At 38.8% G+C, this 14,788-nt stretch overlaps 1 long non-coding RNA gene across 1 annotated transcript in view; it reads right to left on the bottom strand.

Annotated features, from left to right (window-relative positions):
- Positions 1 to 4,029: 4,029 nt before the first annotated feature.
- The window catches only part of LOC131423990 (uncharacterized), a 33,703-nt gene continuing 22,944 nt past the window's right edge, over positions 4,030 to 14,788 (bottom strand). The window contains exons 4-6 of the long non-coding RNA XR_009226295.1: positions 13,893 to 13,983; positions 6,533 to 6,748; positions 4,030 to 5,894 (exon numbers count right to left, since the gene is read on the bottom strand). This is a non-coding gene — a long non-coding RNA (uncharacterized LOC131423990). The remainder of the gene's footprint in view (positions 5,895 to 6,532; positions 6,749 to 13,892; positions 13,984 to 14,788) is intronic.

The following is a 14,788-nucleotide window of genomic DNA, read 5'->3' as shown; positions in this document are numbered from 1 at the left end:
TTCCCATATTGTTCTGCGATCTTAACTGTGCAATTCAAAGGAAAACCGGAGCCAGCATTTCAATGTCATCTTGATACAACCTTCCACATTTCCAAGCTCACCTCAGTAACTTGCCTTCCTTTTCCTCCCTCTTTCTTTTATAAAGTTAAACCAATGATAATAAAATCAGTGAAATGAACAACACTATGAGAAACACTTGCCCCGGTACCCAAAGTGCACTGGCTCAAACTCCTGACCCTGGAAGTCCTGACTTCCATGTGCTTGCATGGGGATGACCCCTGGGTTTATTGTTGGTGAATGCTTCACTTTTGATTATTCCATCTTTGATTCTCTTTCTCCCTGAATTGTGCAGATGTCCTACACCCCTTCTGTGTTGGATTAGGTTTTTTTTCTCAGCCTCTGGGATGGACCATGTGGCAGAATCTCTGGTGTCAAGGTTAGAGCTGATCCGGTTCTGGCTTTAACAGAAGGTCATTTTCAGCAAAGGGCTCTGCTCCACGTTTGTGTGTGACGTAGCTCTGCCAGGGAATACACAGAGTTTGCCAGGCATGTGATGCCTCCCCACTGTGTGGTGTGCAGTTTGAGTGCAATAAGCCTTGGTGGAAGGGCATCACAAAAGGAAAAGTGGCTTGTAAGAATGGGGGCTGACTGGCTGTGACCTTGGCCACACAGTCCTGTCTTTGTGAAGAAAAAGAAGGACTGAGGTGATTTCTAAAGCCTACTGCCTGATCTTCCAATTTAGAGACCTTCTTTAGGCATAAGGCCTGTCAAAAGGAAAAAAAAAATGTAACTGATGCTTCCCTGGTGGGAAGACAATGACTGGGCCTAGCCCCATCCCCAGCCCTGCTCCACATAAATATTGGCTGCAACTGAGTCAAAGTATGATTCACATCCATGATTTGTCTGTTGTAATTTGATCATCAGGTGGGTGTCTTTATAGAGGTGGCTGGACGATTTGAAAGAATTTCCAACCTCACAGCCAGGCAAGGTGGTGCATGCCTGTAATCCCAGTGACTAGAGAGGCAGAGGCAACAGGCTTTCAAGTTAGAGGCTAGACTCAGCCACTTAGCAACACCCTGTCTCAAAATAAAAAATAAAAAGGACTGGAGATGTAGCTCAGTGGTAAAGCACCATACTGGGTTCAATAATCCCCAGTATGACCAAAAAGAAAGAAATAAGGGAAAGGAAGGAAGGAAGGAAGGAAGGAAGGAAGGGAGGAAGGAAGGAAGGAAAAAAGAAAAAAAGAAAAAAAAGAAAAGAATTTCCAATCTCATCTTTAGTATTAAAAAAAATGACTTCTGAGGTCAATGTCCTAGGTCTATAGGATAGTCTCTGAGTAATACTAATGAGTGTTCCTGTGAGTTTTAATTGGAAAAATGTATTATTAAAAGATTGTTTTTCTCGTTTCCTGGCCTTAGAAGGACCTGCTGTATCAAGAACTGAAAAATTTTGTATGTACTTGAATTAATTGAAGAAAAATTTCACTGTGAATAAAAGAGCCTGCATCACATGTCTGTCTCCTCACCAACATAAGCTGCAGCCCGAAATCATTTCCCATATTCAATTACCAGAGTCAGGACTGTGTCCAGCTCTAATTGACTCCAGGAATATTTTATTTTTTATTTAAAAGATAATTTAATTCATTGCCACATGTTTACTGGGGTAGTTCTCTGTTCTTGGCCCTGAGGTTCCCTTCTCCTCACCACCAGGTGGGGTTTCCAAGGAACCCAGAGCTCAGTCTTCACTCTCATCCCCACCATTTTTACTGGCTTAGTGTTCTATTTGGAACAACATTTACTCTTCTGTGGTTTCCCCTCCAGTGTCTTTCTCTCTTTGTAATCATTGAAGTCTTCATGCTTGAATTGAAATAGTGAAGTCAGCTTTTAATGCTAGATCAAAAATACCAGAGAGGAGCTCCAATTTCACGGTTCACAAAATAATGGTATCAATCTGGGCTTCTTAAGAGATACCAGAATCTCCTGACCTAAATGTAAACTCCATTGGCCTTGAAATAATTTTACTCATATCTGATGACTGAGGAGACATAGTAAGGTTTTGCTTAGAATTTTCCAGACCAATAACTGTTGTCACTGACTTTCATCCTTAAAGGAATAGAATTTGTGGATTCTCAGAGGCACTCACTTGAACATCAGAAATTCAGAATTCTCTTTTCTGGAAAAACAAACATGGGCGTTCACGGAGTGCCCTTTTATGTGAAAATAGAATGGCCCTCTTTGATTTAGATATGAGATTCATTCCCTCCGCCCATCGCTCAACTATTGCTTGTATAATAAACTATCCCAAACTTGATGGCTTTAAAAAACAACTATTTCTTGCTCCTCTTGTGTCTGTGAGTCTGCTCCGTGGTTCTGTGGATCCCACTGGGCTTGCTCAGGAGTCTGGGGCCAGTTGGCTGTTGTTATAGGACTGGGTGCTCCAGGTCTTAGCTGAAGACCTTGTCCCCCTGCATGTCACATGTATTCTTCCAGTGGGCTAGCTCCAGCATGCTCCTGAGGAGGTGACAAAAGTCTGAGAAATGGGGCCCAACCGGGCAGGAGGGCAAGCACAAATACTCAGTCTTGAATCCTCTGTGTTGTTGAATTTCTCTTGTCCTATTGGCCAAAGCAAGTTCCATGGCAGGCACAGAGGGCAGAGTGGGGGGACTCCGCCAGAGGGCGTGGATAGTGAGGGCACAGACAGGGAGGCCTGGAAAGTCGGGGCCATTAGGGCAAGGCACCTGCCACCCTTACCCACAGCTGGAGCAAGGCAGCTAACAAGGCCAGAGAAGGGGCTTTTACCCATGTTTGGATGAAACTGGATGCCAAATCTCTACACGTTAAAGGACACAGGGGACATGAATTATATTAAACCATCACTCAAAGAGCCCAATACCTACAGGCAATGGAGGTTTTAAAATTTCTACACACGGGAATTTGGTTTTTGTTCTTGTTAAGAACCAGTTGCTGCTGTATTCTTTTTATATATCCCAAAGATGCATGTTCCCCTGGACAGATTTCCTCCAGAACCGAGGACTGGTAAAACCATTTGTTTCCACGTGAATTAAGAGTCTAGCCACAGAATTGCTGTAGCCCACTATATTTTTTTCTCTGCTTTGTTTGTTAGAATTTCAGAGACAAGTTTTGGAGACTTTTTAGGTCAGGATCTTTGGAAATAATTTATCTCTCTTATTTTCTTTTTCTGTGACCTGCCTTTTGTTTTGAATTATGTCCTGTCTTGTATCCTCAGTGTTTACAAACAGAAACTGAGGAAATGGCTGTGAGATCCTGCTCCTATTTTCAATGCAGAATCTCTTGGAATTCTGGTCTCTGGCTCCTGTTTCTCAGAAAGAGAGGGCAGAGCAGGAGTATCATCGTTTTCCTGGTCCCTTACACATTTCAGTTAGAGGAGCTTATGTGCGAAATAGGACCCCAGGCGCCCTGAGCAGCCGGCAGGAGAACCCACAGATGCTTGGCAGTTCCCACATCTCAGAAATAGGGTCAAGAGGGGAACAGACTTCTGGAACAGTGCCCTCGCCCCAGCATTCTTCCCTCTCTATTTAGGTCTTCCCCACCCTACCAGAGCAGAGATGATGATGATGATTATTATTATTATTATTATCAGTGCTAGGGGTTGGACCCTGGGTTTTGTACTTGCTAGGCGGGCACTCTACCACAGACCTACCCCAGCACAAAGCCTCCTTCTATTTTTTGTGACCCTTCTATAGTCAGTTTTCAACTGATAAAGAACACATTGGGATTCAAACAAGATACACAAAATAATATTTTTCTTAGTTATGTTCTTTAAAAGTACTATTTTAAATGTTCTTCAAAAAGTCATATAGTCCACACAAATTTTTCATTCCAAATAACACTTGTTCAGAAAAGAAAATGAAACTTATTATATCCAATTACTTTTCTGTTCACTAAATCAATGTCTTTGAAAATAATGTCATTATGAATACTTACTCATGTTGATGGGAGTTTCATGTTTTGGAGATATTTAAGCAGGCCAGTATTAGAGAATCACAGCTGCAGTGTTCGATTTGTTTTCTTTTTCTTTATTTTTTTTATTGGCTCTTTTTAGTTACACATGACAGTAGAGTCCATTTTGAGATATGTCTTATTCTAATTATGACCCTATTCTTGTGGAGGTACACAATGGTGGGATTCACTGTGGGGTATTCATATATGTACATAGGAAAGTTAGACCACTCCACCGTCTTTCCATTTCCTACCCACCCTTCTCTTCCCTTCATTCCCTGTTGTCTAATCCATTGAACATCTATTTTCCCCTGTCCCCCTTATTGTGGGTTAGCATCTACATATCAGTGAAAACATTTGACCTTTGGTTTTTCTTGATTGGCTTATTTTACTTAACATGACAGTCTCCAGATCCATCCACTCATTGGTAAATGACAAAGTCATTCTTCTTTATGGCTGAGTAATACTCCATTGTCTATATACACCACATTTTCTTTATCCATTCATCTGTTGAAGGGCACCAAAGTTGGCTCCACATTTTTCTTAAAAAATATATTTTCAGCAACATCTACCACATGGGCCATTTTACAGGACATTTGAGCAGGTTTCTTCAAGAAGTCAGTGAACTACAAACAAATAGAAGAAAGAAGAGAATATTTCAGATTAAAGATTAAGGCAGGGAAAATATTATATTAGCAGCCAAATACAATGAGTGGAACTTGTTTGAATTTTGCTATGTGTACACCAATTTTGCTTTCTTTTAGTCAAGAGGGGCAATTTGATCATGGCCTTAGTGTTAGATGGACTAGGAATCATTCTTGGCTGTATTATGTGTGGTCATGCATTGCAGTTATGTAAGAAAATATTCTTTCTATGTTGAGATTCATGTAACAACATTAAGTAAACATTTAGTCCAGATGAAATTATAGAGGCGAGACCCAACTTTTTTGCCCGTTTAAAAAGTGCGTATTTAAAAACGAGGAGGGTGCCATGGATTGCATGTTGTGTCCCTGTAACACTCACTTGCTGAAGTCTAATACCCACTGTGATGGCCTGAGAGATGGGGCTTGGGGAAGTACTAGGTCCTAAGGGTGGGGCCCCCAAGCACGCAATTTGTGGCTTCATGGGGGAGTCAAGAGACCCTCTCACCATGAGAAGACAACAAGAGGCTCTGAACCGAGCACTGGATCAATTGGTGCCTTCATCTTGAACTTCCCAGCCTCCAGACCCTGAGAGAAATAAATTTCTGTTGTTTGTAAGCCGCCTAGTCTTTGTTTTGTTTTAGAAGCCCAAAAGGATTAAGACAGAGGGCAGAGCCTTCTAGAATGCCTTCCTTAGTCGACTGGCTCAGGGAAACAACATCTTCAATCAATGATAATGGTATTCTGAAACAGACATTTGGATGCAACTTTGCTTAGAGAATAGAAGAGCAGTTGGAAGTCTGACAAATTAAGTGAGGAAAACTATTTCTCACCACACCAGCAGTTCCCTGGTTTCAGATTTCAGACCATTAGCTCTGGAGAGAGACTTAGCGATATGATTAATTTGGAAAATTATTTCGTGCGACAGAATAAAAGGACAGTGTGGCAATTGCCTTAAGTTCCCGTTCTAAGTAATTTCGAAACAATGGCGATGGCAGTTGGCCAATTTAGGGACATAATGGCAAGAATCAGGAACATGGATGCTGAATTATCCCAAGGGTGAATTAGCTCTGCCAAACTGCCAACAGCACAAATAAATATTTATTGATGAAGTTAATTGCTTCTTTAGTAAAGAGCTTAGAGGTCTTGATCATTGGAGTTGACCCAAGCAAAAAAAGCAGCTTATCTTGCACACATTGAGATCTTTTTCTTTTCTTCTGCTCTTCCCAACAACTGCTCAGACACCAAATAGACCTGAATATTTCACTTCTCTCTAGAATCAATGAGATATAAAAAGAAACAGTCACATATTCAGGTATGATTATTTTCAAAAGTGCTTGCATTTTAAAATGACCCTAAGATCTTAAGCGAGATCCTAATGTGTGATCAGCACATTAAAATCAACTGGGAAGATTTGAAGGAAGCAAGATTAAAAATGAAAACAAGGATCCTGGGATATATCCATAAAAATTATGATTTAATTTATCTTGAGGTAGGACCTGGGTATCAATGGTTTGTTTTTAATTTTCCTGGGTAAAAATGTATAGCCAGGTAGAAGTGCCTTAACTTAAAATGAAATCCTAACAAGAAGAAATCCAGGCACTTCTTGGGGGTCTCCAGAGAGCTTTTAAAGGGTACTTTATTCATCTCCAAATTTTTTTCTTTGATTTAAAAATTCATGATTAAAGGCTGTGGCTGTGGCTCAGCAGTAGCACACTTGCCTGGCTTGTGTGAGGCACTGGGTTCAATTCTCAGCACCACATATCAATAAATAAAATAAAGGTCTATCAACATCTAAAAAAATTTTTTTAAATAAATAAATAAAAATTCATGATTAAAAAAGAGCATGTAAGTATACTATTAGAGTATCATTTCACCCCCAAATTTTTGAGCAATTTAAAAATAGCATACACTTTTTATGTCACAGTTTCTATCATGCAGGAGTCCAGATCCAACATTCTGAGTCCTTTCCTCAGGGTTCCACAGGTTAAAAATCAAGGTGGCACCTGGAGCTGTGATCACATCAGAGGTTCTGGGATCCTCTTCCAATCTCCCTGGGTGTTGGCAGGATTCATTTCTTGCCACCTCACGACTGAGATCCCGGGTGTGTTAGTCAGCTTTTCATCACTGTGACAAAATACCCAACAACAACAATTTAGAGTAGAAAGGTTTACTTTGGCTCAGTGTTCCAGTGGTTGAGTCCACAATCAGCCAAGCCCATTGCTCTGGGCCCAAGATGAGGCAGAACACCATGATGGAAGAAAATGGTGGAAGGAAGCTGCTCCCCTCATGGAAGCTAGAAAGAGAGACAGAAGGGTAGAAGGGGCCACAGGGCAGATGAACGCTTTCAGGACATGTCCCTGATGACCCCCCTCCCCCAGCCACACCCCTGCCTGCCTACACTTACCAGCCAGTCCATTCATTCAAACTAGGATGGGCCAATTGGGTTACAGCTCTCATACTCTGTAATCACTTCACCTCTAAATATTCCTACATGACACAGGAGCTTTTGGGGGATGCCTCGAATCCAAACCTTCACACAAGGTTCCCTCCTGGTTGCCAGCCAGGAATGCTCACAGCATCTAGAGATTACCCACCATTCCTTGCTCTGCAGCCTTCTCCACAGCAGGCAATTCAAGGCCAGTCAGAGAACTGCTTCCTGCAGCAAAGATGGAGTCTTTTTTCTAATTAGTGTGCTTTAATTAAACAGAATAATGGGTTCACTGCGGCATAGCCATATGTGCATACAACATACTTTAATCATATCCATCCCCCACTACCCTCCCCTCCCCTCTCCCCAACCCCTTTGTCTTCTCTTACAGTCTCCCTGTTACTTTCATGTAATTTTTTTCTCTCTAGATTTCAAAGATAAGAGAAAACATGTAATACTTGTCTGAGTCTGACTTATTTTGCTTAATGTTATGATCTCCAGTTCCATCCATTTTCCTGTAAGTAACATGATTTCATTCTACTTTGTGGCTGAATAATACCTTCATTATTTTTTTCCAATGAACAAGGCCTAAGCTAATTCCACAATTTGCTATTGTTAATTATGCCCTGATAAACAAGGGTATGCCGGTATCTTTATAGTATATTGATTTAATTTCTTTGGGTGTATACCAAAGTCATTCCATTTTTTTTTTTTTTTGAAAAGCATGCTTGCTGTGGATACTATGGTTCATAATAAAGTATGATTGATGTCATTGCCAGGCTATGACATCCAAAATAGTTTTCTCCATTGACAACCCCACAGTGTGGAATACCTCCAGTGCCCAGACCTTCATTTCTAAATAATATTTTCTACTAAAGTGACTCAGGGTTGTTTGAAGAATTGGAAAGTTTAAGTCTGGAGCATGGAAAAATACATGATGAGCTTTAAAGTAGCTGTTTGCCCTAAGGTGATGATGCTTAAAGCCTATTGGGGATGTTTCAAATAGACTCAAAAGCCAGAATGAAGGCATTCATATTAGCTAATTTGGTACAGTTTGAGCACTAGAAGGAATAATGACTATAAATTGATCGTAACATAATAAATAAATAATCTCAGTCCATAATGAGACTCAAAATTAAATAAAAACAACAGAAAAAAAAACAAAAAAACTCATTTGCTTATTAGAGTCAACTTCTCATTTGGAAAGGAGAGAAAAATTAGACATTAATTCTGCTCTTGTAAAAGAAAGGAAACTCATTCCAGTTGATGCAGGGAAGCTCCTTTTTTTAAATAGATGGAGCCTACTTAATAAAAACAAAAACAAAAAAATCACTAAATTCCAATGAAATAATTGATTAATGTCACGATCACTACTGGATGATGAAAACATTAGGTATATAAACTTAATGGGACTTCTGCTTTTGTTAAGGATTGAGTAATAGGAGTATGATAAACCCTTCCACCAGACACACCTAAACACCAGACAGAATATATGAAACAACATTCAAGACTTTGGACACAAGCACAAAAGAAAATTGATAGGTAGAAAATAAATGAGGTCAGCCCTCTGCATGCCCCAGCTAATTGCTTGGAGTTAGATTCTAGACTGAAGGTGAGTTCAGGCAGAGCTCAGAGGTCTCCCCAAGTTGAAAACATGGAATTTGTAGTCCAAGGAAGCCAAGATGCCCAGAGTTTGCAGAAAAGAAGTGAGTGCCACAAAGAAAATTCTGGGAAGGAATCTCACTCAACTATTCAGCTGAGTACTGATCAGTACATTCATGAATGAAAACTCTCTGAGATCCAGGAAAGAACTAGCTGACACGATTAGAGGGATTTGAGTTTTATAGTTAAAAACAAAACAAAATCAAAGATTCCAACAAAGAAAATTTGGGGTTGAGGATGTCTTCATTTGTGAAATAACACCATTTTTACATAGTCTTCCAGAAAATTGGAGGAGGAAATACCAACAACATTCTATGAACCTAGAATTACTCTGATGAGAATTCTACTGCTTCCGTCAGTATTATACTAGAGGTTACAGCCAGTGCCAAGGGTAAGAAAAAGAAAAAGGAAAGCATAAAACCGCTATCATAGTGTATATCTGATCATTTCCATAGAGAATCTAAACAAGCTACAGTAAGTAAGCTGGGAAGGTGGTACACACCTATAATCCCAGTTACTTGGGAGGCTGAGGCAGGAGGATCACAAGTTCAAGGTCAGCCCCAGCAACTTGGTGAGAGCCTGTCTCAAAATTTAAATAAATATGTAAACAAACAGACAAAGAAAAATGGCTGGTGATAAAACATGCCTGGGTTCTATCCTCAGTACCCCTCCAAGACTCCAAATCTACAGAAAAGCAATTAAAACTATCAAGCAATTTAAACAAGCTTGACTATATAAGAAAATTAGCTGACATGTATATTAGAAACTATGAGAAAATAAAATTTAAAAATTAACATTTATAGTAGCATCAAAAACTGTATAAGACCTGTAAACTGAAAACTATAAAACATTGCTGAGATAAATTAAAGAGGAACTAAATAAATAGAGAAAAATAGTATTTCCTCCTTATCTGCAGATTCTTTTTTTTAAACATTTTTTTAGAAGTAGTTGGACATAATATCTTCATTCTATCTGTTTATTTTTATGTGGTGCTGAGGATTGAACCCTGGACCTCACACGTGCGCTGAGCCACAATCCCAGTCCTGTATCTGCAGATTCTATACTCATGATTTCAACCAACCACAGATCAAAAATACTTGGAAAAAAAATTATATCATTGAATCTGTACTGAAAATGTACAGACTTTTTCTTGACATTATTTCCAAAATGATACAGTATGCTAACAAATAGTTTTATATAGAATTTACATTTTATTGGATATAAGCAGTTGAGATATGTTTTAATGTATAAAGGAGGGTGTGTGTGTTGGTTATATTCAAATACTATGCTGTTTTACATAGGGACTTGAGGGTCCATGGATTTTGGTACCTGGGGTCTTGGATCCAGTCCCCTGACAATACTACAGGGTGACTGTACTATATTCCTGGATCTGAAGACACAATGTTAGAATGTTGATTATCCCAAAATCTCTGTGCATATTCAATGTTATCTCAGTTAAAATACCAGCAAGCTGTTTTGTAGAAATTGGCTCCAAAATTCATATGGAAAAGCAAAGGACATAAAATGTAAAAACAACTTTGAACTAAAGCAATGGAGTTTGAAGAGTCACACTAACTTCAGCATTCATTTTTAAAGCCGTAGTAAACAAGGTTATGACATTGATATCAAAACAAACAAACAGATCAACCAAACAGAACAAGAGTTTTATTTCACACATAAGGTCAAATTTTTCAATGAAGATGCAAAAGCAATTCAGTTGAGAAAGAATCATCTTTTCATACTACAGGGACACAGCCACATCAGTGTTTATAGCAGCATAATTCACAATAGCTAAACTGTGGAACCAACCTAGATGCCCTTCAATAGATGAATGGATAAAAAAAATGTGGCATATATACACAATGGAATATATTGCTGAGTAACAATAAAAGAGAATAAAATCATGGCATTTGCAGGTAAATGGATGGAGTTAGAGAAGATAATGCTAAGTGAAGTTAGCCAATCCCAAAAAAGCAAATGCCAAATGTTTTCTTTGATATAAGTAGGCTGATTCATAGTGGGATCGAGAGTTGGAACATGGGAGGAATAGACAAACTCTAGATAGGGCAGAGGGGTGGGAGGGGAGGGGAGAGGGCATGGGGTAATTAATGATGGTGGAATGTGATGATCATTACTATCCAGAGTATAGGTATGAAGACACGAATTGGTGTGAATATACTGTGTATACAACCAGAGATATGAAAAATTGTGCTCTATATGTGTAATAAGAATTGTAATGCATTCTGCTGTCATATATAAATTTTAAATATTACATAAAAAAGAATCATCTTTTCAGTAGATGATGCTGAAACCATTTGATAAACATGCTGGATACCTGTAATCATATCAAAAAATTAATTCAAATGGATCACAGATGGGAATGTAAAACCCAAAACTGTGAAACTACGAGTGAAAAGCAAGAGAAAAACTTCATGACCTTGGATAAGGCAAAGACTTCTAAGGTATGATAACAAAACCATGATCAACTTAAATTACGAATTATAAATTGCATATAATAAAAATTAAAAGCTTTTGCTTGCTGAAAGACATCATGAAGAAAATTAAAAGTCAAGCCACAAACTGGGTAAAGATACTTGTGACTCATATTTCTGATACAGGTCTTATGCCCAGAATGTATAAAGAACTCTCAAAACTCAATGACAAGAAAAAAAAACTAAGCAGGGTGTGGTGGTGCATGCCGGAAATCCCAGCCACCCTGAAAGCTGAGGCAGGAGGGTCAGGAATTCAAAGGCCACCCTCAGCAAAACAAGGCATTAAACAATTCAGTGAGACCCTGTTTCTAAATAAAATACTAAATAGGGCTGGGGATGTGGCTCAGTGGTCGAGTGTCCCTGAGCTCAAGCCCCAGTATCCCCCTAAAAAATAAATTAAAAATAAATAAATAATTTTAAAAAATAGAGCACGGGTAGCTCAGTGATAAAGCACACTCCCTCCAGGTTGTTTGAGGCCCTATGCTTAACCCCAGCACCAAAAACCAAAACAAAACAAAATAAAACAAAACAAAAAAGGTGGGGGACAAAAAATTGAATAGATAATTTTATAACAGAAGATATACAGATGGCAAATAACTACATGAAAAGACCATACCATTAGTCATTAGAAAGATGCAGGTTAAGACTGCAAGATTCTACTTGCAATCAGATTAGAATGGCAAAAATTTTAAAAAGATGGGGCACAACTAGGGTTAACAAGGATATGACAGAACTGGAATTCTTTTACACTGCTGAGAAGATGTAAAAGGGCACAACCACTTGCCGCAGTCCGGCTGCAGCAAAATAACCGGGGGGTGATGAACAACTTGTGTAGATTGATACAGCAGGAGTGGGAGCCGTTTATTGCAGGACAGGAGCAGTATTTATACATTCCACACAGCTTATCTAATTAGCATAAACTAGATACATCAGTCAACCAATAAGGAATCTCCACACTTAATGGCTCACTTTTGTTACTTCTCAAACCACTCCCTCTGGCATTTTGCCAGGCACCATCCAGACTTGTTTACGAACTCTAACATTCCCCTGGCAAAATGCCAGGTGTTATTTTGACTTGTTTACAGACTCTAACCACCACTTTGGACATTAGTTTGGTAGTTTCTTAAAATTTGATCAGGACTAGGGATGTAACTCAGTGGTAGAGCGCTTGCCTAGCATACATGAAGCCTGGGTTCCATCCTTGATACTGCACGAAAAATCATATATTTACCACATGTAATCCAGTTAGGTATTTGCCCAGAAAAAAATGAATTCACATATCCATACAAAAACTTGTAAATAAATATTCACAGTGGCTTTATATTAATAGCCCAAACCAAAAAAAAATGTCCCAGTGTCCAACATGTGAATGGATAAATACTATAATATCCATACAATGGAATCTTTTCAGTAATAAAATGGATGAAACTATAGATATACTCAACAAATTGGATATATCTCAGAATAATTATACTAAGCAAAAGAGGCTAGACCATAAAAAAGTACATATTGTGGGTAATTTATGTCAAATTGTAGAAATATGAACTTCTCTACAGTGACAGAAAACATCTGTGATTGCCTTGGGTTGAGTGAAGGGAGAAAAGGGCAAGAGAAACATTTTGAAGGTGAGTCATTAACATGTTCATGGCCTTTATTGTGTGATGATTTCACAGGTCTATATACCTTTCAAAACTCACCAAACTGGGGGCCAGGGAACCCCGGCATCTCATAAAAAATAAAATAAAGATGTTGTATACATCTACAACTTAAAAAAAAAGAGTTGTTACTGTGAGAAAAAAAAAAAAAAAACTCACCAAACTGTATGATTTAAACAAGTTCAGTCTATACAGAGTAATTTCATGTCAAGAGGCAAATAAAAGTTGGTAGGATGTTTGCATGGTACCAAAGTATTAATCTTGACTGATTGATTGCCCCACAGATTAATTGCAAATTGAATACGAAACAGGGATATTTACAAAAGAAAGTTCTGGCTGCCCCTATGATAACCAACTGACCAAATTTAATCTCAGTAACAGTAGGACCAACTGACCATAAGGGCTTCCTTCTGTCATCCAGCAAGTTCATGGCATCACCTGTTTCTACACAAAAGGCTTAACTTGAATCTTATTACATCAATTGCACATCATTTCAAGTGTATAGGATATACCAGGGAGAAAGAAGTTAAACAGGACTCCCAGGGAAACAGTTAGAAAAATGCAAAATGTGAGATATTCTGCAGGACAATATTCCCATCCTCTTCAAAACAACAACAACAACAACACAATGTGTGAAATTTTATAGCATCCTACTTTAAAAAACAAAACAAAATTCGTTTTGGAGAAAATTGATGATAAGATGATAATTCAATAAGGACTTAAACTGGCCAAAATTTGTATTTGTGGTCAGGCTCAGTAGCACATGGATGTAATCCCAGGGACTCAGGGGACTGAGGCAAAAGAATCATATCTAGATGCCAGCCTCAGCAATTTAGGGAGGCCCTAAGAAACTTTGCAAGACCCTGTCTCAAAATTAAAATAATAAAAAGGGCTGTGAATGTGACTCAGTGGTAAAGCACAAAGAAAGAGAGAGAGAGAGAGAGAGAGAGAGAGAGAGAGAGAGAGAGAGAAAGGAAGAAAGAAAGAAAAGTATTTACTCTAGCACAAAATCTCTCTCCAATCTTACTTACCACAAGCCGAATTAGAAAGAAAGTTGCCCACATATAATTGCAGAGATCTTATGAAGCCATATGCCATGGACATGGGAAAGCTGGCTTGTCCCTTAAAGTAGAGGAAGAAAATTGAAATGTTTCCCTTAATGAAAGGATGCCATCATTCCAGAGTTGTGGCCATTTCTTTTAATATTGTTTAAGAGATCACAGAGGGACTGTCAGCTCTACAATTAGTATGACATATCAGTACATTTTGGGATTTGATATCTTGTGTTGCACTGATACCATCAAAGACTCCCGGCTTTGCAACACCCTTTTGGACATGCAAAACCACTGATAACTTCAGTGTGGAATTCCCAGAATAGACCTTCCTCTAGAAAAAGAATGTTAATACTCCATGTTAAGATGGATCTTGTGATGCTTGACAAACATCTGCACTTAGAGCTCTGCAGAAAAGTTGGCAGCTGTCTTTTCTGCAATGAATCACATCCATTGCCATGAACAACACTGTCTTCATCAGACTCAGGACCTTAAATCACCACTATTTCAAGATTTTTTTTTCCTTTCAATTAAGAGAGGCCAGTAGAAGATAAATTACTTTCTTATAGACAGAAATGTGTTGGCCTTTTAGAAGACAAGCCTTGAGCATTTGAATGATCCTCAGACACACACCCACACCCCCCCAAAAACAGGGAAGGACAAGGAACATCGCTCAGAACTGGGATGTGGGTGAGTTTTTTCACTGATTTATTGGGTGGATACTTTTGATCAACTGAATGAAGTGATTCTTTCTTCAAAGAAAGAATTCAAAGCTTTACATGCTATTAGGAAGGCTGCATAACCACTATGAACCCTTCTGTCCAAACTGCTGCTTTGGCAAGGGAAGGGAGGAGACAGTCATATTAACTTTTCAA

Source organism: Marmota monax, unplaced genomic scaffold (genome assembly GCF_021218885.2).
Source record: "Marmota monax isolate L192 unplaced genomic scaffold, Marmota_monax_Labrador192_F-V1.1 WCK01_AAM20220418_F8-fsc00041, whole genome shotgun sequence".
In the NCBI taxonomy this organism is placed as follows: Eukaryota; Metazoa; Chordata; class Mammalia; order Rodentia; family Sciuridae; genus Marmota; species Marmota monax.
The sequence above is the reverse complement of the archived record's forward strand: the minus strand, read 5'-3'. Positions and strand labels throughout refer to the sequence as shown.